Source organism: Agelaius tricolor, unplaced genomic scaffold, assembly GCF_023055355.1.
Source record: "Agelaius tricolor isolate 1412-34295 unplaced genomic scaffold, bAgeTri1.0.p SCAF_1, whole genome shotgun sequence".
Taxonomy (NCBI): domain Eukaryota; kingdom Metazoa; phylum Chordata; class Aves; order Passeriformes; family Icteridae; genus Agelaius; species Agelaius tricolor.
The window spans coordinates 17641486-17669265 of NW_027269261.1; the positions used below are offsets into that span (position 1 = coordinate 17641486).

Here is a 27780-nt window from a genome sequence, read left to right on the forward strand (position 1 = left end):
TCCAATCAATCACTTGGCACTAATCTCTTTTATACTTTATGGCTTTCTTCTTTAACCTACTCACTTTATTAGTAATGAGTTTATATTGATGTACTGGATTAGCAAGATTTTACGGAGATAATGTCTTGGCCCTAGTCCTTTGGAACCTCTGCAGAATCAAATCAACTCCAGCAATGATTCCCAGTTTGTAATTATACTCAAGAACCTAGCATTTAATCAGTTTTTAGTCTGTGTCATAAAGGCTGTTTTAATTTTTGTATCTTATTTATTTACTGACATGTCACACAGTATTGTCTCCCAGACACAAGCAATGTCATAGATACAATGGAGCAAAAAAACTACAATTTTTTCAATTTCATCAGTAAGTCCAGTAAAAGAGACTAAGATTCCCCCATAAATTCTGGCTTGTCTAACACAAGGCAAATAAACAACAATACTAGCTTTACCAGTGAAAACTACAACAGTGCTTAAAAAATTGATATAAAATCAATTTAAAAATCCCAATTCCAAATGGATTTCTGACTACATTTTTAAACAACCATTAAATTACTACAATTTTTAAACAACCATTAAATTACTACAATTACTACATAGTGAAAGCCAACTTGTAATTGGCTTTCACTATGAGGTCAATGAAGTACTAACTTTAAAGGAGACGTTTCTTTCCCTGAGGGCTGCACGGGATGGCGCCCTGCTGTCACAATCCGTCCTTACAAACAGGTTTCGTGATGTTTCAAGGATTGATCTCAGGGTGCAAACAACCGACTCGGGGATTTGCAGTAATAATCAAAACAAATATACCTTTATTAAATGACCATGGCAAAATGCGATAGAGGGATTAAGGGGGAGAAAAAGATAGAGAAATAGAGAGAAAAGAGAGAGAGGGGGGATATAGCTACCAAACATAAAGATGAAGTCCTTTGGTCCAGTCCAGTCGAGGATCCGCCTGTTACGTCGGGGGAGATCTCAAAATCTCTAGCTAACTCAGAGGTTTTTATTATGATAATTCTATTGAAAATTGGGGGGACGGGGGGGGGAACAGATACAATAAAGAATAGATGTGACAGGTAGTCCATGTTCTCAGCAGTAAGCAAGAGCCATTGTCTTCTTGGTCCAGTGGTCACAACTGCAGGCAAACGTCTTGCTTTGGTCAGTTTGCCTCCCCCACACACCTACCCCGGGTTAGGGGTTTCAGTCCCAATCCTTGGAAGGAGAAGAGGGGCCTTTTCACATAGGGGTTTCATGTCTCAGTCCTTGATGGAGAGGCTTCTTACATCTCAGTTTGTCTGTTACGGTGGTTGTAAAACAGGTGGAGGTCTTCTGTGGGAGACCACCTGAAACTCAGGAGAAGTCCACCCAGGCGGAGAGGTGGGACAGTTTCCAAGGCTATTGTTGCAAAAAGTGCCCTCCTTCTTTGGGCTCAGTGTAGCATACAGCAAACAACACCTGTGAATAACTAACGCTCTCAGGTCTCAGGCATATGACTTTCCCCTACAAGATCAGCAGACAGGAGGGGTCTTGTTTCTTTGGTGGTCTCCCTAATGACGATCGTGAGGCAGATGAGGGATATTTCAGACAGGCTCTCACACATGCCAAGAGACCAGTATGTCAGAGGAAGTTGCAAGAACTCATTTCCTTGCTGTGGAAGTAACAGAATCCTAAGTCTAAGATGTACATTGCTTTCATCTTTAATCATTCATCCTAGCAGGTGCATGAGCAGTAGTCTTCTGAAGAGCTGGAAACAGAACATTGCAATAATTTAATTGCATGTTATGAGAGAACAAAACACTTAAGCATTCTTTGGCACAACTCTGAGTCTCCCTTAAACCTTTCTTTCTGAAGCTGTGAAGTGAGCATATATGCATTAAGTGGACTCTGGAGCAGGCTCAAAGATAATACCTACATTTAGAGGAACAGAAATAGGATTAAAAAGGCTTGAGAAGAGATTTCCAAGGAAAGGACTTGGATGCATAGTTTAAAAGTCCACAGTTGAAAGAAAGTGAAACAGTATCATTTGAAAATTTTATTTAGGACAGGGAATAAACAGACCTATATGAATAAAAGCAAGAACTAGAGAATATAGAGGAATATAAACCATATATTGTCTGTGTATCCAGAACACAGGACAACATGCATAACTGAATGTACAGAATGAAAATAATAGAGTGAAATGCTATGAGGAAATGCCATAGAAATTGAGCTGAAAAATCCCATGCTGAGTTGGCCCACTGCAGCTACAGGATCAAAGTCACTTCAGGATTCTAGAAGCTCTCTAACAGTGTATCTGTCCACTATCATTGCTGTGGATCATCTTATGACAGTGTATAAAAGCAAATTTTAATTGGTTTGTTTTGATAATGAGCAGCATAGGTATGAGCAAAGCAGAAGCCATGGTAAATGAGTTACACTTTGGGCTGATTTGGTAATCAGCTATGACTATTTCAAAGAGGATTTTCATAAAACACATCTAGGCCATTTTAGTACAATGATGGAAGGATGGATGGATGAGTTACCACAGCAAAGCCAAGCATGATGAAGCCAAGCAACAGCAGTGTTTCTGTGTGGGGGTTCTGGATTAAAGAGCTTGGCATACATCTATCTTAGATGACTTCAAGATCATTTTCCCTACTTAAAAATACTTCTCTGACCATTTTCATTGTTTTATACTATCAAAATATTTTATTACTGTTACAAATATATTAACAATGGAAGAATTATTTATAGGCACATGATCTGTTGCATGTTATGTTGAATGTTGTTACTGGAGAGAGACGGCTACAGCAGGGACTCCATCTATATCTATGATATGTGAGCCCAGGAAGCTTAGCAGTTACCAGGCACAGGAATTATGACCAAGGATAAAATATTTTGTGCCATCACCATGTGAAACTGCATGGGCCTTTTAAAGTTAAAAGACATTTGTAATCTGAGAGCCTATTCCACAGCTTCTAGTTATATAAACTTTAAGTTACAGTCAGAATCTTTCCAATAAACTTTTATCTATGCAAGTGTCAGAGTGAACATGTACTAATTTAGTGACATGCTAATGCAGATAGTAAAGAATGTAGTTTTCAGCATCCATTGACTACAGGCCAGCAGGCTGCAGGCAATGAGCATGCCAATGGAAAGGTGTAATTACCTCTTCAAGCAATTTGGTGTTTTTTTGATTTATGCTCCCAGACATAAGGACCGGAGGGGCTATTAAGTAACATGGCACCTGACAGGGAAGTGAAAACTATTGAGATAACCACTGAGCATAATCTCCTACACTTCCTTAATGAGGGCACAATCCAAAATCAACAGAGAGAAATAGCTTACAAGTAAAATACACATTTACAAAAAAGAAAAATTAAACCCTTTAAAAAAGGGTTTGAGGTTAGGCCTGTTCTAAAAACCTCAAAAGACTATGGCATGTACATGTTTGTTTTCTAAATAGGAATATGATTATCCATGCACAGAAGTTGTTCCCTGAATCCAACTCTTAGCCACTGCTTAATATCCACGTAGACAAATGTTCACCTTAGGCAGCTATGGCAAAGAAGATGGCATAGCTAAGGCAGCTATGCTTCATTTATTTTAAGAGGATATGATTCCTACCTTTGCCAGACTTGTATGCTTTTTCTGCTACTGAGTCTTTTCTGAAGACAATCTGTCTGGAGAAATAATGTCTGTGCAAATGATCTTAGAGAACTAGAATTGCTCAGCAGAGTCAGTTTGGAGCAGATGGTCCCAGTGACATTTTAGAAGATAACAATGGATGAGAGAAAGCTTCTAAGCAAGACCTGGAAATACTAGCATTTAAAAAAGCCAAAACAAAACCAAAAGCCAACAACAGACTTAGGGTACAATAAAAACGAGGTAAAAAGATGTCTGTTGACCATATGAATGAGTGGGTGAAGGAAAATGACTGGATATGTAGAGTTAGGGACAGAGATCATGCATCATAAAAAATAGATTGATAGTGGAATTCAAAACAAAACATCAAAAGATCCAGAAAGTTGGTCTCCAAGAAGTCCACCCACACAGGTGATGAAAGTTTCTTCAATTATTAACTAATCTAACTTTGCTTTGGGAAACTCTGAACTGTGTCTCAAATTCATTGCAGAAAGGCTGAGAAATAGAATGCAATAATTACAGTTTGTTCAACTTTCTGAGCCCTTGCAACTATTCATCTCCTTGACAGAGAGGAATGGGTGATAACATACAGGTTATAAATAATAAAATATAAATAATAATGAGCTCTTCAGCTTTGGTAGAACATTAATAGTGAACATTTGCTCAAACAATAAAACAAAACAGCTGTCCCCAAAAATACAATTTATTGCAATCATAACTCACATATGGTGTTGACAGTTCCATGACAATTTTTGGGGGTGTTTGATTACTAATAAAAAAATTTTGAAAAATCTTGTGTTTATTGTTTCCTTTTCATTTTAGACTTCATTCATTCAAACATGTTATGCTTCCCACAGAAGGTTTCATAATTTTTATCTTAGCAGTTAACAATCATCTATATGAAACACAATATGTTTATAGAATTTTTTTTATTTCCATGCATTAAAATCTCAGGCTTTGCTTCCAAACAAAAATAACAACTCAGAAGAAAATCCATAATCCATTTTTTAGCATTTGATTTTAAAGAAAAACCAAGAGGAATGATCCCCAAAAAGTAACATATACAGGTAAGAATGAAAATAAAATAAGAAGTTGTCTTCCTCTGAGCTAAAAGCTCTCTATGAACAGACTTAATTTTTTGTTCATAAATCAGAGATGTGGCACCATATATGCAGATGAATATAGGTTTCTTTCAAGTTTGTCTTTGAAATTTTAACTTTCTAAAAGGCAAATTAAACTCTTCCACTACTAAATTTGTTCTACTTGTTGATAGGGAAATAAACATATCACAACTTCTTTGTATAAATATCCTTTTGCTGGAACTTACAAAGTATCTGCATTTTCTATTGTAAATTAAAGCCTTGCAGGCCATCGAAAAGTACAGACAATTACAAGTAAATGATCGTCATCATCTGTGCTGGGCAGCTTTGATCAACTTTCTCACAATTCAGCTGCCAAGTACTACCAGAGTTAAGGTGCTTGGTTAATGACTGAGGTGAATTAGTCTGTGATCTTCCTAGTACCAATTTCACACACCTGCAGTTCACCTTCCACCCTGGAAAAGCCTACAGACCAGCACCTTTCCTCTCATGTCAGCAGGAATTAAAAGAAAATCCATAAAATGGCTTAAAGCATCACACCAAAATATCAGTTTTAAGTTAAGAGATGTTTACCCTGTTGAAATTAATTTCCTTCAGGATCTCTGCATAGCTACTCTCGTTTTGTCATATTTGGGTGTCTCATTCCCAGCCTCTGCCTAAAAACTTTTTCCTAGAAACCAGTGGTGTTTTTACACTCCTGGTAGGTAGGCACTGAAGCTGGAATGCAGGCACAACCTAAAAATCGTGAAACAAAGTGCAGAGGATGCTGCAGACAGTCTACTAGAGACACTGACTTGGGAATTAGGAGAGTCAGTGTGCCATGTCCCAACATGGTAAGGTTGAGGTTAGGCTGCCACCAGCCACCACCCCAGCCCATCTGTCACCAGCTGTGCCACAAAAAGCTGTTCGCTAGAGGTTAGCAATGGGAAAGGCAAAGGAAGAAATGAAAACTCTGATTTTCCCTTCATCTCACATCTGGTGTAATGATTACTGAGACTGTTTGGACAAAGAAACTTAATTCCACTCAGAGGTTCCTAAGTGCTTTTGCTGTAGACAACAGCAGTAAACAACCTTCTGTAAAGAAAAATGGAGGATTTTCTAAAAGCCAGGCCATACAAAGCCCACTGAAATTCAGTGGGAGATGAATAATAAAGCTGTCTATTTTTTGAAATTCTCCTCTGGCAGAAATAATTTTGTCTGGATTTTTAGCATGACAACAAAAGTCTCTATTTCTCTACCTTTGTTTCTGTAGTGTTGTCCTTTTCCAACTCATTAAGTGTATGCATATTGTCACACTAAGCAGTATCATACCTTACTAGACAATTCACCAAATAGCTACTACACGTTCAGAATTTAAAATGCAAATTTTCAGTAAGAAAAACAACAACAACAACAACAAAAAAAACCCCAACAAGTAAATCACTAGGAAAAAAACATGACTTGGGCCCTAAACACCTCTCCTATCATCATTCTGTTCACAAAGAAATGTATTACCTGTTACTATTTCTTCTGTGATATAACTATAATGAACACAACAAAAGCATGTGCAGGCTGTGCTCAAGAGTTAATTTCAAAACTACTGGAAGAACCTGGTTTTTGGTTAAATCCTTATTTCACTTGTAGAAAATAAAGAAGCCTCAAGGAGCCAATGAGAATGCAAGTCTTCAATAAACACCTTAGTAAGGGAAAACTGAAATTTATTTTAGTGTGTCATTTGGTTTGGATGTCATTTTGGTTTTGTTTTTACTTTGCTACGTGATCAGATTTCAAAAAGTGATAACCTATTTTCCATCACCACAAATTTCAGAAAGTGAAACCCTATTTTCCATTACCATGGTGGCTTCAAGGTTGGGGGGGGGGGGGGGGGGGGGGCTTTCAAGAGACTTCTCAATAATTTTTAGTTCTTTGCAATCCTTATCTCTTGATGGGAACAGATCTGCATCAGTGATTAATAGGAAATAAAAGGTCTGGTTTTTAAGACAGGTTTGCCTTTGTATGCACATCTTACCCACTATATATGATAATACACTGGTCTTGCAGAGCCAAGGATCGCTATCTTTAAAAAATGAAAGAAAGCATCTGGCTCTCCAAATGTGCATTGCTGTTTTGCCCAAAGGCTTGTTTTGCCAGGTTCTTTTAGTCATATCCTGTTCAGGTTACTCTCAGGAGCCATCTCTTTGAAAAATGGTGACAGCCTCCACGAACAAATTAGGCAGAAGGATCACCAACATCATGAAGGGCATCATGAGAAAAAATAGTCTCAGTGGGAAAGATATTCTGTTTTCTTATGGAAGTGCATAATGTAGAACAGTCCTACTAATTTTTCATTGTTAAAGGATCACAGTAATGCATTGCAGATATTGAATAGCTGTTTGTATGACCAGAAAATACAAAAATGAAAAGAAATTTGGAAAAAAAAAAAAAACACAACCAGAAAAATGAGCACTGGTAAAGGAAAAGGAAAGCCTGCAATGTTCTGTTTCCCATGGAACAGTCATTGATCTTATGAAATTATTGTATAGACTCCTCTGTGTGATCACTGCCAAAATATGGGACAAAATATGTCCTTATATTGAACTGATATAGGCTGAACAACACTGAAAAAAGGATATTTTTTTTCTTTTTTTTTTTTTTTAATAAGGAACAGATGGTCACCTTAATTAAACAGTGTTGCGGGGGGAAAATTATTCACAATCAGACATCAAAGGCTAAAAATGGTCAAATTCAGATGCACACCCACCTGCTAAGTAGTGGTATCAGTATCCAGCCACTAACTGATATAAGACAGGAGAAGTGAGGCAAGAAGACCCCTCCTGGTCAGCTCTCCCTGCTGCTCTTGGTAAAATATGAGCCATAATTGCAACTCCAAGCTGGTGCTGAGCAAATCCTCTAACTGTGCCTCAAGGTGGTTTTTTGACGTCCAAGTTTAATGCTAACAAGTGGAACTGCCGAAAAAGTAAAGAAATAGAAAACCTACAGCCTGCAAAAATTAAAATTGTTTCAGGAGATTTAATTTTAGTACTAGGTGGCATTGCTCTAAATCTTTCAGTGCCTCTCTCCTGAGCTCTCCACTACATGAGTAATACTCTTAACAGCTGGTGAAATACACAAGCTTCACTGAGGTGGCACCAACCACACAGCTCAAAATGTGCACAACGTGGCAGGCAATCTAGACAATAAGAGATTTTGTTCTGACTTTGGTTTCAACTCTTCTGTTTACCACTGTAGGAATAGACACAGTCAATAACCAGATGTTCAGTTTCTCCAGCTGAAAGACTCAGCCTACCTCAAAGCTTGTATGAAACAATGCAAGCTCACTGGTGTTCCTCCCCTTCACAGTCGCCCTCAAAAATTTTTCTGCCAGGGACAATACAGTGGGTTACAGCTCATCTTCATGCATTACATGACAGCTGTAAGACCAGGGCTTTTTATCAATTCACTGCACTACTGGGTTGACTCATTGGCCTGTGCAATTTGAAAAATATTTTTTAAAGTTGTTTTCTTTTTTTTTTACTAGAACGATTGAATTGTATGTGAAAGTTATTAATGAAAAGTCTATCAGCATGAGAAGAGTAAAAAGCATGGATCTCTAAATATGAAGAAAGTTTTCCAGAGCATGGAACTTATACAAGCCCCCAAACTTCCATTTTCAAACAACCTTAGCAAAATGTCCCAAATTCAATTTTGAAAACCCCTGAAATCTCATTCTGACTTCACCAACCAAGTCTTAGGTACTGTGTTTGAGGATTATGACCCAATGGATGGCAGTACCATATCCCAAGGAGGGTTTAAAGCTTTAAGGAGAAAAAATTTAACAAAGCCAAGAAACACAATGCTGAAATCCCATAGGCTGTAACCACCTAAAGCTTAGACTGAGTAAAAAGACTCTTCATGCACTTCACATTCAGGACCCATTGGATAAAAAATAAAGTAGGGTCTTGGAAAAGCGGTTAGAGCCTAGAACTCCTCACTCTTAGCTGAAAGCCGCAGGCACCAGATAAATCATGACTTGTCCAGTTTTACCTTTTCAAGGGGACAAGTGAGGACATTCAGCTCCTCAAATAAGAAATTCAGGCATGCTTTCTGTCTTAACTGCCTCATCTTCAGATCTATTGCTAGATTTTCTCTTCCTTTCCAAAACAAACCCTTTAATAAAATGTACTGTGAGGCCCAGGTGACACTGTCTGCTTTACTGATTTGACAGGGTGATTTGTATTTGCCTCTGTTTCAACAAATCATGCAATAACATCAGCAGCAATGACCCTTCCCATTTTCCTGAGCTACACCAAGAAGTCAGAACAGCACTGTGACCAGTGATGCTTCTGTTCAACAGATTTTATCCTGGGAATGAGGTGATTTGTAACACTGAGCATCGCTGAGTTTTAGCAGAAATACATTCCAGCTTCTTTTAAACTATTTCAGGGCAAAGACAGAGTGCTGTTCAGTAGAGGAAAACAAGACAGTCAAAAAAAGTAGCTATTTTCACTTTCAATACTCCACAGAGTTAACTTCCGAAAGTGAAAGAATTTATATAAAACAACCTTTATCTCCTTTACATTCTATCTTATGTGCCTTTTCACACCAACAAGCATACACACAAACAACTCCAGCTCTGAGGAGCAAGATACAGCCCCACAGAAGGGGGTCAAGGAGTCTTTCCCCACTGTCCAATCCCATACAGCCTGAGCTTCATTCACCAGGTTCTCCAAAAATTGCCTCAAGTCTTTTTAACTGGGTAGATGGAACCATTCAATCAGATTGGTAACTCTCATCCTTCCAAAGCACTTGAGCTCTAGGGATAAAAACAGCTTAGCACTAATGTTAATTATTGTCTTTATTCTACAAAGGCCTTGAATACGCACAGGGATTAAAAAAAAAGGAATAAATGTTTCAGCTCTATAACTGAATCAGTTATATAAAAATGAGTGAACTTCCCTTATTCTGGCTTTCATGAAAATATATCAGTTTCTGAACCCTTTAGAAGAAGCAGGAAGAACTGTGTGCTTGTGCTCTTAGCTCAAGATATATGGCACATGCCAGTGTGCTCCTTGCCTAAAAGACACCACAACAATCCTCCTTCTCTCCCTTCTTTACTGAAACAAATCCCTTGATAGGTACTGGTGGGAAACAGCTCCTCCTTTATGAAGGGTAAAGGGTTTTATTTGTTTGGGGATGGTTCTTTTGTTCTTCAATTTTCACTTCCATCCAATCACATAAATGACATCACAATTCCTCTCCTGCTACCTTGCAAGTACCATTTCTTCCTGAACTGGCCCAGTGCAGATGGACCAGTATCATTCATTTGCTCATACCTTGAAAATCATAGATTGAATCACCCTGTTTAAGAGGTGACTATCACAGCTCGGTGCTGCTCTACAGACATGGGTTAATATACCCATTATGCCATTGGGGGATAATTCAGCAGTCTGTTAATAATCTTAAAACTGAACAGTGATTGCTAGTAATATATTAATCATCTAAATAAAAGTACCCACATATCCATGATAAATGATGGTCCTGACAAAAGGATTTAAAAAATAAAACTTATGTAGTGATTGCATACCTTAAAGGGGAGTGGTTAAACACAAGAATTCAGAGACTGAATTCCCTCCATTCCAGTGCGACATTCACCTACATAATGGGAACATAGATATAAAGTAGGGATATCTAATTTAATCAGGCACCCAGTATTGAAACACTTGCATTAAATGTTGTAAGGAAACACAAAGTGCAACATTGGTTCTCTCCAGAAGCAACTGACGGGAGTCTACAAGGATTCTAATTTTTTGGCAGAGAAACAATATTTTCCATCTCAAGAACCGAGTATTTGTATTTTTTCTTCTCTTCTTCTGCTGCCTGTTTAATGTCTTGCATTTCTCTTCTCAGGAAGTGATTCTGTTCATTTCTGTAGCATCCCTCATGAGAGTCTCAAAAGGGCTGAGCACTGAAAAGAAAGGTCATCAGCAAATCAAAGCAGGAGTGGGCTGTGAGCTGGCACTCATGACAGCAGGAGAAGGATATCTTTGTGGCTACAGGCCACAAAGCTGCAATGGGCTTATTACAGCTTTCTTGACCTCCAAGGATTTGGCTCAGATGTCAGATCTGAATTTATTTTATTCAATGTATGAAGAGAAGTCAAACAAATGCTAGGAGTGAGACTGACTTCAGGAAAAGGGATACAAACTACAAACTACTAAAAATCATACAAACTACTCACACATGTCTAAAGGAAATTATATCTTAAAATCAGTGTTTGTTGCAAGGTTAAATAGCATCTGAAATTGAAGGACTTATTAGGTATTTTTCTGCTGATAGTCATTGGTAATTGTTAGTTACCTAAAATTTCTGACAAAAGCAGGCTTTCTCTGTAGTCAAGAATTTAATTACTTGTGCTGGGAATATTTGGAATAACATAAATAATTCTGGACAGTCAGATTCGAGAAAGATTGAGATTGCTGCAGGTATTAAAAAAAAAAAAAAAACACTTAAGACAGTCATGGAAACCAAAAGTCAGCCCAAACATTGCAAAGTCCAGCTGGGTTTTTTCAATCAACCAAAACAGAAGAGAAGGGATAGGGCTGCTCTTAAAAACATGATCACAGAATCACACATCTAAGGAAAAGCACTGACAAAGAAGGGGGATTTAAGACCAGGCACATTATGGTCGTAAAAACATATACTTCTGGCAGGATACCACCTGTACCTTTTGTACTTAACTCTACCAGTTCTGACTGCATTAAACCAAGGACAACTGAGGGCAAAAATCCAAAAATATATGGCAAGAATATCTTGACCTGACCTTCTCTACAAAACAGCAGAGGATACCTTGATCCAACATAACAACTCAGGTTCTAGTTGTACCTTGGGGGTCTCTTTGGGAAAGGATGGAAGTCTCAGAGCCTCCCTAAAGAAGAAACTGAGCTGCAGCTCCCCTTTTGAACTGCCTGTGATCAGTCAGGATCAGCTGGTGTTGTCCTTTTTTCAAAGCCCAGGGGTGTCTGGAAGATGCAATGGTTTTAAGGCCTCAAGAAGCTTCAGGCCTGCTCCCATTTGGGTGTGGCAAGGGTAATTACACCCCACCAGCCCTGCATACTGCCCAGGAAAATGTAAAGATGGAATTAATGAGGAAAAAGTGTCAAGGTTCCTGAAGAAAGAATGTATGAGACTGAGGGAAAGGAAAAGCAAGGAGAGAAGGCAATGGGAATGCAGAAGCGAATCAAGGAGGCAAAAAAGTGAAAGATTGATAAACCAATGAAATTTAGAAAAGAAAAATGTTTGGAAAGAGACACATAGGGAAGAGATAGGGACAAAATACGTGCAAAGTCCAAGTGAGAAAGCCACAGTGAGAAACTGCTATGGGAGATTTAAAAACTGAGCAAACCTGTCAACAAGATGCATATTTCTGTCATGGCAAAGAAGCCTCCTGTTTGCCTCCTTCCAGGCAGCTTCCCTGCAACAGTTTCCATTTCTGGTACAGCTGCCCAGTGTTCATCTCCATAGGTATTGATTTTAATATTTGACATAGTATCTTGCAAAGCAACTAACACCAGCTCTAAATAATCAGCTAATGCAGTCTCTGTACATCAGTAAGGGTTGGAATGCAGCACCTTTTCAGCACAGCATCATCACAGTATGCCCTTAAGACTCTGCAAACAAGTCCAACTGGTGAACAGTTATTAATTTATCACACAGTTCCCTGAAACCACAGTAAGGTTTAATCCACCTACTAGATTCACCACACAAATTCCTGAGAGGTCACTTGAATTACATTTAGTCTTTGCTGGAATATGGAAATGTTGAGGTGTGAAATGCCTCCATCCCTTACAATAAAACTAAATTACTTCATTCCCAGAAAAAGAAAGGTGCTGCTTCAACTCCATCAGACAATACAACTTCTGGTGATGTCAACAGAAATGTCACTGATGCAATGGAGGCAGAACAGATTGCAATTCTGCACTGTAGTAATCTCAGAGAAGCAGACTGTGCCTGAGTCTGCTTGTACACAGTCCTGCTGATCCTACTGCAGGACTGCTTATGTGAACAGAATCTGTCAGCAGCTGTCTTAGGTATAAATCTGCAAATTTACTATTCATAAGCTTTCAACACTTATTTGCTTCTGGCTTCCAAAAGTTGCCAAAAAACAGAGAGAAACTATACCTTCTTTTGTGAAATGGTAGAATAGTGGTGGTCCTTCCAGCTGCAGAGCTGTAAAAAGAGGATTGTGTTAGACATATTCTTTCTGACAGTATTTTTAGAGGAGAAAATCAGTGTGAGTATGTGTAATTCAAGGTCACTTCCTTAAAGATGGTAGCTGAAAACAGGCTGGGTTTTTTTTGAAATGCACAAAAATCCTTAGGAGAACAGAGCTTCTTTTATAAGAGAAGCTGTCCCTATCTCAAAAAACACTTCTAAAAGGTCCATTGAGACCAAATCATTCTTGGGGTATCTGCAACCATCCATTTGCACACACTATGATTCTCTCCTAGCAGTCATCCCTCTCATGCTATTCCATTGCTATGAGAACACCACCCAAACTCGGATGTCTCTTCCTTGTAAACCTTTAATCTAGTGCAGTTTTAGTCACTAATCTGTTAATACTTTGTTAATTTGTTACTAAGGATCACAGGGACCCCCCAGCCCCAACTATCTCTGCCTGATACATGCTCTGCTGCTTGTATTTGAAGGACTACTAGAACATGTTTCAGAAACAGCTGTCTAAAACAAAGAGAGCATTAAGACATATCTGCAGACACTAATGGCACAGTATTCCTTGGCTCTTCCTGGGGCTGAGATGGAATCAGTGTTCTCTTTATCCATGGGCATAATGAAAGGAAATTAAAGATTTTTTTTAATTTTGGCTTTTATTTTTGCAACAGAACTAATACAATTACAAACAGAACTAATACAATTACAAACAAAATTCATACATGTACCTTATAAAAACAAACATATATGTACCTTATAAGGTACATATAGGTAGCTTATAAAAAATTTTATAAAAATAAAATTTCTAAAATTTAAAAATTTCTGTCCTTCTCAGTTTGTTAATCTCAATCATGAAAAATCTACAAAAAGTGCTTTACAGAATTAGGTTCCCTAATGCACTATGGTGCTCAAGCAGTTTGTCTTTGCAGAGAACCAAGGATATCAGTGGCAGCAAAAATACTCTCTAAGTTCTGGAATATTTTTATGAGAACATTTTAATTTAGAAACCAGAGCACATACTTCTGCAGAGATGGAGCAGAAATAGTGGGCAGGTAAAGTCGTTTTACTTTGAAATACACTATGTCCTCATTTCATCTTCCAGTCTTACAGTTCACCTATTTGCCTTTTCCCCTCTGGCACTGCAGAGCAAAGAGCAGGGTTTTAAAAACACTGTGTGTCTCAATGTTAATAGCAAGGAAAACATCATGGGGATGGGATAGAATACTGACAGTAAGTATTCAAATCTGATTTTAAGGTCCCAAAACAGATTAAATTTACCACTTATTTTGGCTGCAGGATTCTTGACTGATCATTTAAGTGCTACATTGCACTTACACGTGCAACTAACACCTAGGGCTTTCAGAAACTTTTCTCAGAAGAGATCCCATGAATAAGGAAGGAAGCTGACTCCATAACTCAAGGCACAATAATACCTGGGGGAGAGCTGGGACCAGTAGTCGCTCCTCCACAGGGTGAACAGTGACCATGTGTCACTGTCAGACATATCATGCACCCACCACCATTAAGGTAAAGTTTATATAAGAAAGGCTAATGACACCTGAAATGCTAGAAAAGGAAGTGCAAAACTTTGTGTAAAGGAAAAAAAAGCCGAATCATTTCAGTAGCCTTTAATGTTTATGCCATAGAATTTGAGACTTTGCACACAGAATGAGGTATTTGACATTTTCCTCTTCGGAGATTAGCACTTCCAGGTATTGATTTAAACTAGGATTTATACCATGACTACCATTTTTATGAAAGGCATAATAAGAGAGATTAGCAAGAAATTGCCAGGCACACTATCCTTAATCAGCTGCAAACTGTTTTCATCCTAAACTTGCAGGTTTGTCAATAAAAGCAAAATGTTCATAACTAAGTGAGGTAGCAGGAAAAAAGCATTCAGCTATATTTTGAATACAAATAGCCACTAAGAAAGGGTACCATAAGAGAGCTTTTATCTTTTCTTTTTAACCTGGAATAGATTCATAATTCATACTCATCTTAAATCTTATTATCTGGTTTGGATCAAAGTTCCTTCTCAAGCACAAAGTTCTCCCCACACCCTTTAAAGGACATGGGGTCTGTCTGAGCCTGTCAGAAGGCTACCAGGAAAACTTCTCATACCCAAGTCCCTTGCTGAACACAGTCTCATCAATCTCATCAATGTGCATCCCTTTTTTAACCCATGAGTCTTCCTTTTGAAAAAATACTTAGATTTAAAACCACAATATATAAGGAGAAACCCCACCCAGATCTGTGTCAATACAACCTGAGGACCGAATACATTATTAAGAAAGATTTTATTTTGTACAAATAGAAAAAAAAGCCTTGCTCCTTTTGATTTTCAGAAAGAGTTCAGCACATACTTTCCTCTCAGTAAAATTTTCACAGGTGCCTTTCAACATGTCCATCTAATCAGTTCTGAAAATCCAAATTTTGCCTGCTTGGCAGTTGTGGAAATATTTGCTAGAGCCAGGTGTATTTTAATAACAAAGAATAAAAATTGAAGGGAAAATATATTAAGTTTTTGCCTTTCTTCTAGTTACTCAACCCCTAAATTAAAAGCAGGAAAATAGGTGCCTCTTTCACTGCTCAGGTCTGCTTGGAAATTGGTTACCTGTTTAGCCTGCACCATAAGATTTTAAATTATTATTAGAAATTAATTAAATTTTTATTAGAAAGCACCAAAGGTGTGACGGTGTTCACAGGGGTTCTTGGATTGGGGAAGAGATGAGGATCTGATTCCATGTTTCAGAAGGCTTGATTTATTATTTTATGATATAGATTACATTAAAACTATACTAAAAGAATAGAAAAAAAGGTTTCATCAGAAGGCTAGCTAAGAATAGAATAGCAAAGAATGATAACAAAGGTTTGTGGCTCGGGCTCTGTGTCCGAGCCAGCTGACTGTGATTGGCCATTAAGTACAAACATCCAACATGGGCCAATGACAGATCCACCTGTTGCATTCCACAGCAGCAGATAATCAGTGTTTACATTTTGTTCCTGAGGCCTCTCAGCTTCTCAGGAGGAAAAATCCTAAGGAAAGGATTTTTCATAAAAGTTGTCTGTGACACCAAAGGTTCTTGCCACTGAATAAAATGGATTAATATTTACAAGAATTATATTTTTCTTTATAAAGTTTAATCTTGGCATAGCCTTACATCAATGGCGCCATGATAGGATAGAGTTGTTTCTGTTGAGGTTAGGTTCAGGCAACAAGCAGAGCAGGTTTTGTTCACTTTCTGCCTTCTTAGGTAAAGCACAGTGCTAGTCCCTATGAGGCACAATTGATGGCCTGAATGCTAAAAACCTTTGATATCTCTTCTGCTCTGTCCACAACCAATGAAAATTTCACAACTGCCTAGTTAACGAAAAAATATTTTGAAGCAGCTTCCTCTCATTCATACTATCTTTTGAGTTCATGTTATTGATACAGAGATAATTGAAAATTCATCTGTTGTAAAAGGAAAGTGATGGAGCCAAGAAAATGGGGGAGCTGTCCATGGTGTATGGTGATCATCATGGGTGTAGAGACCGGTCTCAGCTGGGCCTGCTGCACTTCTGCAGTGTCTCCAAAGCTATTCCTCCTGTAAGCAGCCAACTTTGGAGCTAGATTTTCTTTCGTTCTTTGGTGAATGGTCACAGAGGCCACACTATTCTGGACTATTTTTGTCACAGAAATTGAAGAGCAAGAGAAAAGAGGAAGGGCTGGGATAGAGCCCTGGAGCCTTAGTGGGCGCCTTCAAAGGGAATCACAAAGGTGAGGCACAGTCACACCTGTCTCCTACCCCAAAAAGCAGTTTTGCACCTTGGAACACCAGCAAACAGCTTAACTTCTGTCATGGTTTCCCCTCAGCCAGCAGTTAAGCAACTCGCTGCCCCACCAGCAAGATGAGGGAGAGAAGGGAAAGATAAAAGTTGGAAACTCGTGGGTTGAGATGAAGACATAGTTTAATAGGGAAAGCAAAAGCTGCATATGCAAGCAAAGCAAAATAAGGAATTAATTCAGTGTTTCTCATGGACAGGCAGGTGTTCATCACATGTAACAGTTCTTGGGCAGACAAACATCATCGCTCCAAACATCCCACTCTTATTCCTTCTTTCCTCCACTTTATATACTGAGCATGATGCCATTCAGCATGGAAAATCTCTTTTGGCTCTGTGTAAGCCCTACCCAGCAATAACTAAACTATTTCTATATTTTCAGCCCCATGTTCAGCAAAAATCCAAGACACAGCCCTACACCAACCACTGTGACAAAAGCTAACTCTACTCCAGTCAAATCCAGCACAACTTCCCAGGCCTCTGGCCTAAAAGTAAAGAGAGGGAACACTGCTCTATGGTGGTTTTAACATTTTTTCTATAGTTTCTAGTTTGAGAAAATTAGAGAAGTTTTCTCCAGTGGGAAGTACTCAAAAGAACAATGTCAAAATGCAGCACACCTCCATTGCCCACTGGGACAAATTTATGATGTCTGAAGGTCTGACCCTGACTGCTTCCCTCATTTCTCTGCTTCTCAATCTATATTCAAAATGTTACCAGAGATTTATCTTATGAATATTAATACTATTGTCATTCACTGCTAAGGCTGGGCTAAGGGATGGCAATACAGGAAATCGGCTAAGTAACTCAACTGTCACTTATAGCTCTCTGAAGCTATCCTGGTAATAATAAATGTTGTCAGGGATGCTCATGGCTGATGTATTTAAAAGAGCATCCAGCAAACATGAGACTTACCTCTCTGTACACAGTGGGTCTAACAAAATTGCAATGATCCAATCAACCAGCCAGAAAATAATTTTAGTTCTTTTATAAACATCTATTTTTAAGCAGAGATACATAACCATCTCAGAGAGAACTCAATAAACATTATTAACATTAAATAAAGCACAACTCAACATAATTATCAAAGTAAAAAATTAAGACTATTTGTGCCCAAAGAAAACCAAATGCTTCTGGAAGAGGATGAACAAAAAAAAAAAAAAAAAAAAAAAACCACCCATATTTTTTGTTCATTGTACAGGGCTGTACTGCTAGTTAGGCCAGATTTTAAAATACTAGATTGGACTTTGAAAATAGGCTAAGAAAATTTGCTAAGATAGCAAACCAGCCAGACCACAAACCCCCTATAGACTTAATCTAGTGGGGTAGAATGTCAACGTGCTTGCACTCCTGATTTCTTACATTTTTTGTCAGACAGTATTAAGAGACAGAAGGCAACACTTTTTCAAGGGCCAAATGGTAGCAAAATTGTCAGCCCTTAGTGATTGACAGTATGTTAGAAATCATCCTTGCTTTTGCCTTGCCCACTCACAAAACAGTTGCCTGGAACCTGTGATCAGCTAAATGTTTTTACTTGCTTGAGAGAAGCATTTACTTTGGATTGAAAATCAAAACCCTCAAGTCATGAAAACAGAGAGTCTAATAAGGGAGAAGTTGAACTGTAGTTCTGATTAAAACTGGCCAGAAATATTTAAATTTTAAAAGTTCCTCACAAAATTGAAAGATGAAAGAAGTTTGGGGTTAGGAGGTGGAAATGTTCCACCTCTAGATAGCAACATTCTGTGAAACAGAAAGGAAAACTGGACAGCATACTGAGGAACTACAGGAAACACCCAGAAGGATCCCAAAAAGTTCTGCTCCTTGAGTCCTCACTCTCTAATAGCCACTTATCAGTACTGACACCACTGAATTCTTCACAACCAGAAACCATCCAAACATTTTGAACCACAAACTGGGCACAAATCTCTTCCAGAACTGTCAGGTTTTTTTCCTGAAATGGGAGAGGCTGAAAGAGCTATTCTGTCTTGAATAACTGGAAAGCATCTGAATATCCTCTTTTAACCCCACAGCACTGCAGTTACTGAGCCATCCCAAGAGGGAGAATTCACACATGTCAACACTTGTCAGTTGTATATTTACCAAATCTTGTCAAATATAGGTGTATATCTCCCCTTACTTGGGAACAATATAACACCAATATTTTTCTTGTGCCCTGCTCCTGCCACAGGGAGGATGCTGAGCAGTACCATTTCCACATCCTTCCTGCAGCATTCTACCGTCGTTTCCCAATCTCATCTAAAATGTCCTTACGTTAAAGTTTCTTGAGTTTCCCTTTTCCCATACGCTCTTCCCAGGAATGCATGACTGTACTTCAGTCTTTATGTTTCAGTTACTGGCCTCTGTCATCAACTCTGCATGCTGTCTGCTGTTTGATGAAAATGCACTTGTTTTCCTGTTGTGCATAACTTTTAGTTAATATACCCCCAGACCAGAGACGCCATCAATGAGATATTAATTTGTTGTGCTGCTTGAGTTATAGCTCCTGGCTGGGCCTCTAAACAAAAAGGTCCTCTATCACAGGAATGGGTTTGTTACACTTAATTGCGTGTCTTACTCTGAGTCATCAAAACATTTGATGTCTCTGAACAACATCAAAATATCGAAGCCAAGCAGGAAAGGCTAACAAAAGATCAAAAAGCTGAATGCCAGCTCACACTGCCTCATATGATTTAAGAGAATAGAGCAAAAAAAGCCCTAGAGTCCGTGACATTGATGTTGTGCAGAAAGACATCTGTGGAGCAGTTTAGACTGCTTCCACTTGGGACTCTTGTGTCTTTTTCAGTATGGGATATAAAGCAATTAACCTGCAGCCTCTGTGCCTTGGCCAGCCCAAGAAAAGAAGGAAGAGATAAGCAGAAAGTTTATCATACCTAAAATTTATGGTATCTGAGGTTTGTCAAGGGAGCCAATTTGAGCAGAGAAAGTTTTGAGGCAAAACACAAGGTTGAGAATCATGACTGTGAAAAATGCAGATCTTATGATTGGCTTTTTGCAAATATTAAAATGAATATTATATGTGTTGTGTTAGAAAGTAGTGCTGTATTAATTCTCTTAAGTAGTGTGTTAAATATAGTTTTGGGTTATAAAAAAATGTTAAAATAGAAACTATGCTATGTAGGATACTTTTTTTAAAGAAAGGACTTGCAGCGAAATAGCAGCCACAGGACACCTAAATCTTCCAGAGAAAAAGAATTTATTGCCCTCTTATCAAAAGAAACTAACTTCTTCCTGCCTTGAAGGCACTGTTAGGATTCAGAGGAAGAAGTTGACGATGACCAGACAGAATCCTGTGTTTCAATGGAATTTATGCATCATGTATGAAGTGTATGAATATGCAACAGGCTATTGTTTTTAAGGGTTAATCCTTTGTTAACGGGGGTCCTTTTTCAGGCTCGTGCTGCCCAGAAAAAGGTACCCGGAGGTCTGTAACTCTTTGTCTCTATTGTCTCATACTGTCCTAATTCAAATTGTCCAAATTATTATTACTCTACTTGTATTACTATTTTTATAACCATTTTATTACTATTAAACTTTTAATATTATAAAAACAAGTGATTGGCGTTTTTCACAATGACAATGGGATTTTATTCCTATCCTGGTCCATGGAGAAAAAAAAGACATTTTCCTGTTTCCTTATTTATTTCTTGTCTGCTTTATCTACCCTGGATATATCACCAGAGCAGAACATACTGAATTTAAAGCTAATCTAAGTTGTGCTGTCCCTCTCAGGACAAAGAATTCTATGACATTTGGAAATGTCTGTTAGTCATGCACCATGCATTTTTCAGCAGCATCTATTTGAAATTGGTATTATTACATGTACTTGAGGAGATCTTTGCCTGGTCTGGTTTGTTATTTTTTCTTTACAGCAGATTCTATAGCATAAAGCATACATTTATGAATCTGAATGTCAGTGTGCTGCTATTTTCACAGGAAAACTGCCATTACAAAAAAAAACCCCAGCACATGTCCTTATGTCATTTACCTTCACAAGACAATTGGTTCCATGGAGCAAACATCAGCAGCTGCATTATCAAATAACATGAAGACTGTGATGGATAAATAATAAAAAATGGATATGTTTGTGAGGAGAAAGAGATGGAAAGAAATTAATCTTCGCAGCTCCTCTTCAGAACATCAAATCTGACTAATGAAAGATCTTACAGATGCACACACAGCATTTGTTTTAATGAGACCATGTAAATGCACTCAAAAACTCTAGAAGAGGGAGTTCACCTTGTAGATTTGGGAATTTGGTATTTAGCCCAAAATTCTTTTAAAATGCTACAAATTTTTATTTTATACATTTGTTTTATTCAAACATCAGACACTGTAACCTGTGGAGAGAAGAAGAAAGTTAATTACTCTAAATGCACTAAAACCCAATAAAAATGCAGTATTACCTAATCTATATGTATTTCATAGGTAACACAAAAAGTCTTTTCAATGCATCCTGTAGAAAAAGATGTTTCAGTTCCTTGCCCTTACTATGAGAGTTCAGCCTAAATTGCTGGCCTCTTTAAAGGTGTCAGCTCTAAAAAGCAGAATACTTCAGAAGGCGAATAACTGGATATCTTGAGATAATCCTGAGATTATCCTGAAATAATCAAGATACTTAACAATGACCCCTCTCCTTTGTTCATTGTGAACTCATCTTTTTTTTGCCAAGGATTCATTTCAGTCTATTGATAACTTGTTAGCCATCAATCCTGCTTAATTATTTCTAGCTAAAAACAACCAAAATATTGATTTGACACTGAACAAATCCATCTAACAAAGCTTGCATGAAATGAACTTATTTATCCTTTTGCTCACTGAACCACAAGAGATGTTTTCTCTGACCACATAAGATTTTTGCTATTATTCTAAGCAAATGAAATCAAAATAGAAGCAGCCATTAAAAGATTATGCTACTGTGTAATTCTTGTTTCCAGTTCTTTCTATATATATGTGTAAATTGTGTAAATTCTTCATGATACTCCAATCAAATTGAATTAAAATGCTTTTCAAATATAATTCTCTGCTATATAAGCTTGTCTTATTAAAAATTTAGAAGAGGGGAAACAACCTTGTGACTATGAGCTAAAATAGAGCTGATACAGCTTTTTGAGAGCCAGGCAGACTGTTTATACTCTCACATTGTTTATTTTTACAAATGAAAGGAAATGGTGATCAGAATTCAATACATATATCTAGAACCTCCAAAGCAGAATTTACAAGAAATAATAAGGTGTCAAGCTGGCTCAACAAAAGTCTCTGATGCCCCAAACCCAGCAGCACTGCATGCAGTTGAAAGTGTCAAAATAGCAGAAAATTATCCTTCGTACAATAGCTGATTAATGGGATAGTTTTGACAACAGAAAAAAGGGAATTAAAAATAATTATCACCTCCAGGAAGATGTTTCTTATATATCACCACTTAACCTGATTATGAGGATGTGCAGTGGGTTTGCAAACCTTGGTGATCTGAAGTACTGTTCTGTACTATTTCATTTCATCTAGCTTTTTTATTTCCCAGCTAAGGGGGCCTAGTAATTGTTCCAGGGCTCCTTGTCATTCCTTTGTTGGCACTGTGAGATTACTACAATTTTGTGAAAATATCCAGCATGTGAGTTTTCACACTGCTACAGCTAGTCCCATGTCTATTCAAACAGCAAGTTCCTCAAAGCTATGTGTGGTCCATACCAGGAAGGGTTTGGGGTGCAGGATTCCTGAGAGAGATTACTCAGTGGCTGTAGAGGAAAAGAATAAACTACTTTGACAGGTAGGATTGTCCTGCAAAGACAATCAGGAATGATATGGATTTACACAAAACAACTTGAAACTATGTGTGAGCGAATGAATCGCAAAGGTCTATTTTGTGTCCAGATACAGAACCATTGAGAGTCAGCAGAGCTTCCCCTGGTCCTCATGACCACAGCAGACAACTGCATACACACTTTGTAGGGGAAATTTGCTGCTTCAATCATGCTTGTATTGAGAAAGGAAGGAGGCAGAGCATCTGGTAGGGAAGTAAACCAGGGCTCTGAGTGAGCAGGAGCACTTGAGCCTGTCTTCCTTTAATTGACTCCCACACAAGAATAACAAAACATACTGACTTCTTTCAGTACTTACTTGGTACTGTATCAAAAGTAGTTATGCCATATTGCCATTCTGTCCCAGGATTTTCCAGTTGTCTATTTTATATGTCACAGATGAGTCAAGAACCATCATCAGGAGAACCAGGAACAGGAGAATGAATATGCAGTCATCTGCATGCAGTAGAAGAGATCCTCTGTGCCTGTTCTCAGATCAAAACCATTTCCCATCTCACCATTTAGCCCTCAGGGATACCATGAGCCAGAAAACTGTCAGTTTCATAACAAAGTATTTTTGAATAAAATTCTCTTCCCAGATTCAACAGTCTCCATCAACCCATAATGTAATGGTGACAGAGTTGGTAGGTGAGCAACAAACTATTTGTTGAGGAATTCTTATCCATAACTTAAATGGCATGAATTTTTATCCATAACTTAATGAATAAAAGCATGAATTTTTATCCATAACTTAAATGGCTGCTCTTGAGGTAGTTTCAAGTTTTCTTGCCTTTTTCAACATCTGTGTTTACATAGAAAATTGTAGTGAAGGAAATGTCTTAACAGAAATTATGTCAGATGAGAAGTTGCAGCTTAAATGGCAGCAATATCACTTTCGTTTGTTAAGCAGGACAACAGAAAAGGCAAGGAATTGGAGCTAAAGGGCCAAGAGCTCTGTCATCAAGTAGACTGCCAAACACAATATACTGATACATCAGTGGCTCCAAGTCAGTCTGCCTTTTCCTCTGTTTCTCCCAATTTCTCTGGTATGGGCAAAGAGACACATAAGATTTTGGAGAAAAATAATTGAAGAACAATGCCATTGCTTTAGTCCAACTAGAGAGAGAAGACTGGGTCAGCAAAATGAAAAGAGGCATTTGAGGCATTCTCACCCCTCTCCACCAATGGTTCCTTGTTTATCTGTGCATTTACATTTTAGTTATGGTCTCTAAAATAACTTGTTAATTAATCTCCTCTAAGAACAACACAAACTAGAGCAGAACTTCAGAAAAGTACCTGAAATTGAAGAGCAAAGAACTGGGCTTTTCGCTTTCCACAGTGCTGCTGTGTGGCTCTCAACCCTCACGGACTGACCTCAAGCAGTCGTGCGTGTCACTGCTACCTTTGGTTGCTGCCTCTCTGTCTGTAGAGGTAGTTGCCAGCAGGATGTAATGGCATAACAAGGAGGAGATCTCACTCTATCAGCACAGAGCTGACCAGCTGCACTTCAGTCAGCCAACAGGGCTCCTCTTGGCACTGTAATTGAGTTTGCTCCACACAGTAGCAGTTATGCCAGGCTTTTAAGCCTGGTGCTTAACTGAGCAGGACTTAAAAATCTCACTGGCTCTCAGATACACAAAGTCACTAGAAGGTAGGAAAACAGCTTCTGGAAGGGAGGTTACACCTTTCCATGCTGAACTGTTGGTAGGTTGAGCACATTTTTGTGGAGCAGCAGTGCCAAGGTCTGGTCCAATTTTTGTAATTGTTCTTTGGTCTCAATATAATTCTCCAGAGCTTCACTGGGCTGGTGATATCCAAGGCTGTGTTCCTCTTAGATCTGCTGTTAGGAGCACCAGACCACACTGATGACCAGTGATAATAGCATGTTTCAACAGGTGCAGAGACGGGAGTTTTCTGGCAAACTGACTCCTTTCATGAAAACAAGTAGCTCTTGGATGTGGCTGCATCAGAGGTCCCAGTGGGAGAGGAGGTTTATTGGACATAATTCCAGAGGGCAATGAGCATGTTTGTGAGAGCATGTTCTAACTTTCAGTGGAGGAAAACCAAGTGAGCAAGGTTTCTTTATTCAAGTGAAGATGAATAAATCACACTGACATGACTGTGAGTGCCAAAGTGCTCAGGATTTGACTTTAATTAAAGCTCACATTGAACAATGCTGAAAACTCCAGGGCTTGGTAAAGAGAACAAGCCTCTCTGGAAGGGGTCAGAAAACAGCTACGTCAAATGCTTATGCAGGTAACAGTAGTCATGAAAAGAGAAAAGCATAAAATCACGATTTCTGGTGTGTTAGTCCTTGCATGAATTCCATGAGCATAATTCATGAATCAAGAAGGATTTTTCTATCACCATAAAAAGAGATTATTGCCTATTTGTTCTTTCATCCCATTACTGTTATTCTTACAAGGAACCATACACAATAGTGTATGTAGTTACTGCAACTAAAATGGGAAATGTTCTTGAACTGTAAGTTGCTATTTTCAGTTGCTTACAATATGGTCAAACCATCAAAATTGCAAAGAAAGGACTGTCACTGACATATTTTCTGAAAAATCGTTTTGCTAGGATTTTTCTCCTGAGAAGCCTTAGAAAAGAAATGTCAACAATAATTATCTGCTGCTGTGGAATGTGGCAGGTGCATCTTTGATTTGTCTTATGTGGATTGTTTTTACTTGATGACCAGTCATGGCCCAGCTGTATCGGACTCTCTGGTCAGTCACAAGATTTTATTATTCATTCCTTTCTAGCCTTCTGATGAAATCCTTTCTTCTATTCTTTTAGTATAATTGTAATGTACCATTTTCTTTTAATATAATATAATAACATAAAATAATAAATCAGCCTTCTGAAACATGGAATCAAGATTCTCATCTCTTCCCTTGTCCTGGGGACCCTCAAACACTGCCACACAATGACATCTCAAAATTTACACTTTCAATGTAGAAAAATGCAGGTTTTAAGGCACTAAGACAGGGCTGAGTTTGGGTTTATCAGATAACAAAGGCACAGAGTGTAAAACCAGAAAACTGTAGATGCAAGGGGGAGAATAAGTTTCTAGTTCATTCAAGTTTAACTCCCAGCAGGATTTCTGTGCTGTTCTGCATGGGGGAGAAGTCCAGGCCTGTGTCTGTTCCCAAAGGGAAATGGGGCAACAATACCAGCCTTGCATCTTGTCTGTATCTAAATTAAGTATTTTGGGCTTTTCCTTTTGTGAAGGTGTGAACATGGATGAAATAGGCAGTGGTTGAGAAATGACATGTCAGCCAGAGATGTATTTCCATGGGGAACACTGAGGTCCTGCTCAAGACAGCAAAATGGTCTGTTCCATGTTGAACAGCTCATCCTATAGCAAAAGAGTTAAAAACAAACAAGCAAACAAACAAACCAAACAAAAAACAAACAACATCCCCCACCCCCCAAAACCCCACCATCACCAATAACAACAAAAAAAACCTTGTGATTTATAGCCTTAACCAATGCTGCAGGCACCAAGAAAGTCAGACAAACTCACTGAAATGTTAGTGGGAAGGTTGGAAGCTACCAAAATCAGTTTGAGTGCCAAAACTAACTGTTGTTACAACACCTAATTCTGATAGACATAAAATGGCACATCTCTGACAGCTAACAAACAGCAGAGACCCAGAAGATACACACCTTTCTGCTGCTTTTTCACTAACAATACACACCATCCTTTTTGAAATACAGAGTTGCATGACTTTCCTAAATAATCACCAGTATGACTGTTTCCAAACACACAGCTCTACTCCTATCCTGAACAATACTTTAATCATACTGAGACCTGCCCTTCTCTCTTGACATAAAATAAATTGAGGAACACAGTGCTCTGAATAAATTCTTGCTTAGCAAATACAATCTTGATTGAAAAAAAAAATCTGTAGAAAAGAACATAAACATTGGAAATATCTTCATCTGCGTGAGCTAACTATATAAAGACCTCAATTCAGCTAAGTATGTAAACATATCTTTATAGAAAATACCTTGTCATTCTTACTGGAGCATTCTGACTGGAAAGGCATCTAGAATAAGCAGAACTAAATCATTCCAAGTTGCTAAGGAGTCTTTTGTTTCTTTTTTTCTTTTTTTTTTTTTTTTATTATAGTCACTGGAGATTTAGGAAAAAAATCTGCAATTATTTTGTCAAGCAAAAATAAAATTAATTGTGCCTATCCATCCTGCTGTTAGTAAATTTCAGTCATGCTTTCTTTTCGTTTTAGTATTGCTTCTGCTCCTTCAAAGAACAAAACAAACATCTCTTGCCACCAAGGGAAAATATCCAGTAAATATGGTAGCCTGCAGCCTAACTAAATCCAGATATAATTTTACTCCAAGAGTACACAAAGCCAATCATCACTACTCCTGGTGGACTGTTAATTGAACTGTCTTTAATTATTAAACTATTATTAAACTTATTATTAAACTAGGAGCATCTGTAATCAAATGGCTGTTGTCTTGGGTTACGATGGAAGGTGTAACCAAAAGTATTCTATTACCATCTATCTACATGAGCTGGTAAAAATGACAGGCCAGTGTTCTTTATCTTCTCCATGACTCAGCACTGATAACTACCTCCAGTGAAGCAGCAGCCACCCTGAGGGGGCCAAATTCACTAAAGGGCCTTCAAGGTCTTCCAGAGTGACTCACAGAATTACACTGTGAGATGCTGTTGTATTGCACTAAATAGTTATTTAGTTATTTGCTCTGGGTGTTTGGTTATTTGCCCTGTTCACGTGATTTGTATCCTATCACCACATGGTCTTCCCCTTTCACCCGCCCCCCCGTTAGCGTTGGTAGTATCTTCCTGGTTTACCCCTCCCCTCACCCCTCCTCACTTGCTCACTTGTATCCCATTGGCTGTTGTTGCCCCCTTCCTCCGCCCCCTCTTCCCCTCAGCTCGAAATCCCCCATTCCGCCGCCCCCCCCCTCCCCCCCCCCCCCCCGGGAGAAGGCGACGCCCTCTTTGCCATCTGGGGAGTCACCTGGACCATTAGGTGTCTCCTATCAAGGAAACAAACTTAAGACATTTGTCCCCACGTGGAGAAGAGCGCTTCTCATCTTTTGCCTTTTGTCCTATGTAAGATCTTGTGGGCTGGGGTCCATAGCTAGCCGGATTGGACCCGAACAGCCCGCTAGGCACGGATACTTACAGATGGTGCCCACGTGGATTCGTCTCCCACTACGTA

The 27780-nt window shown here is 38.5% G+C and overlaps 1 long non-coding RNA gene across 1 annotated transcript; it reads right to left on the bottom strand.

Annotated features, from left to right (window-relative positions):
• Positions 1-240: 240 nt before the first annotated feature.
• Positions 241-27776, bottom strand: LOC139589129 (uncharacterized). Its single transcript, XR_011678942.1, has 3 exons — positions 27745-27776; positions 12873-12920; positions 241-1735 (listed from the first exon to the last, which is right to left on the bottom strand). It is a non-coding gene; the product is annotated as an uncharacterized lncRNA (long non-coding RNA).
• Between the last annotated feature and the right edge of the window lie 4 nt (positions 27777-27780).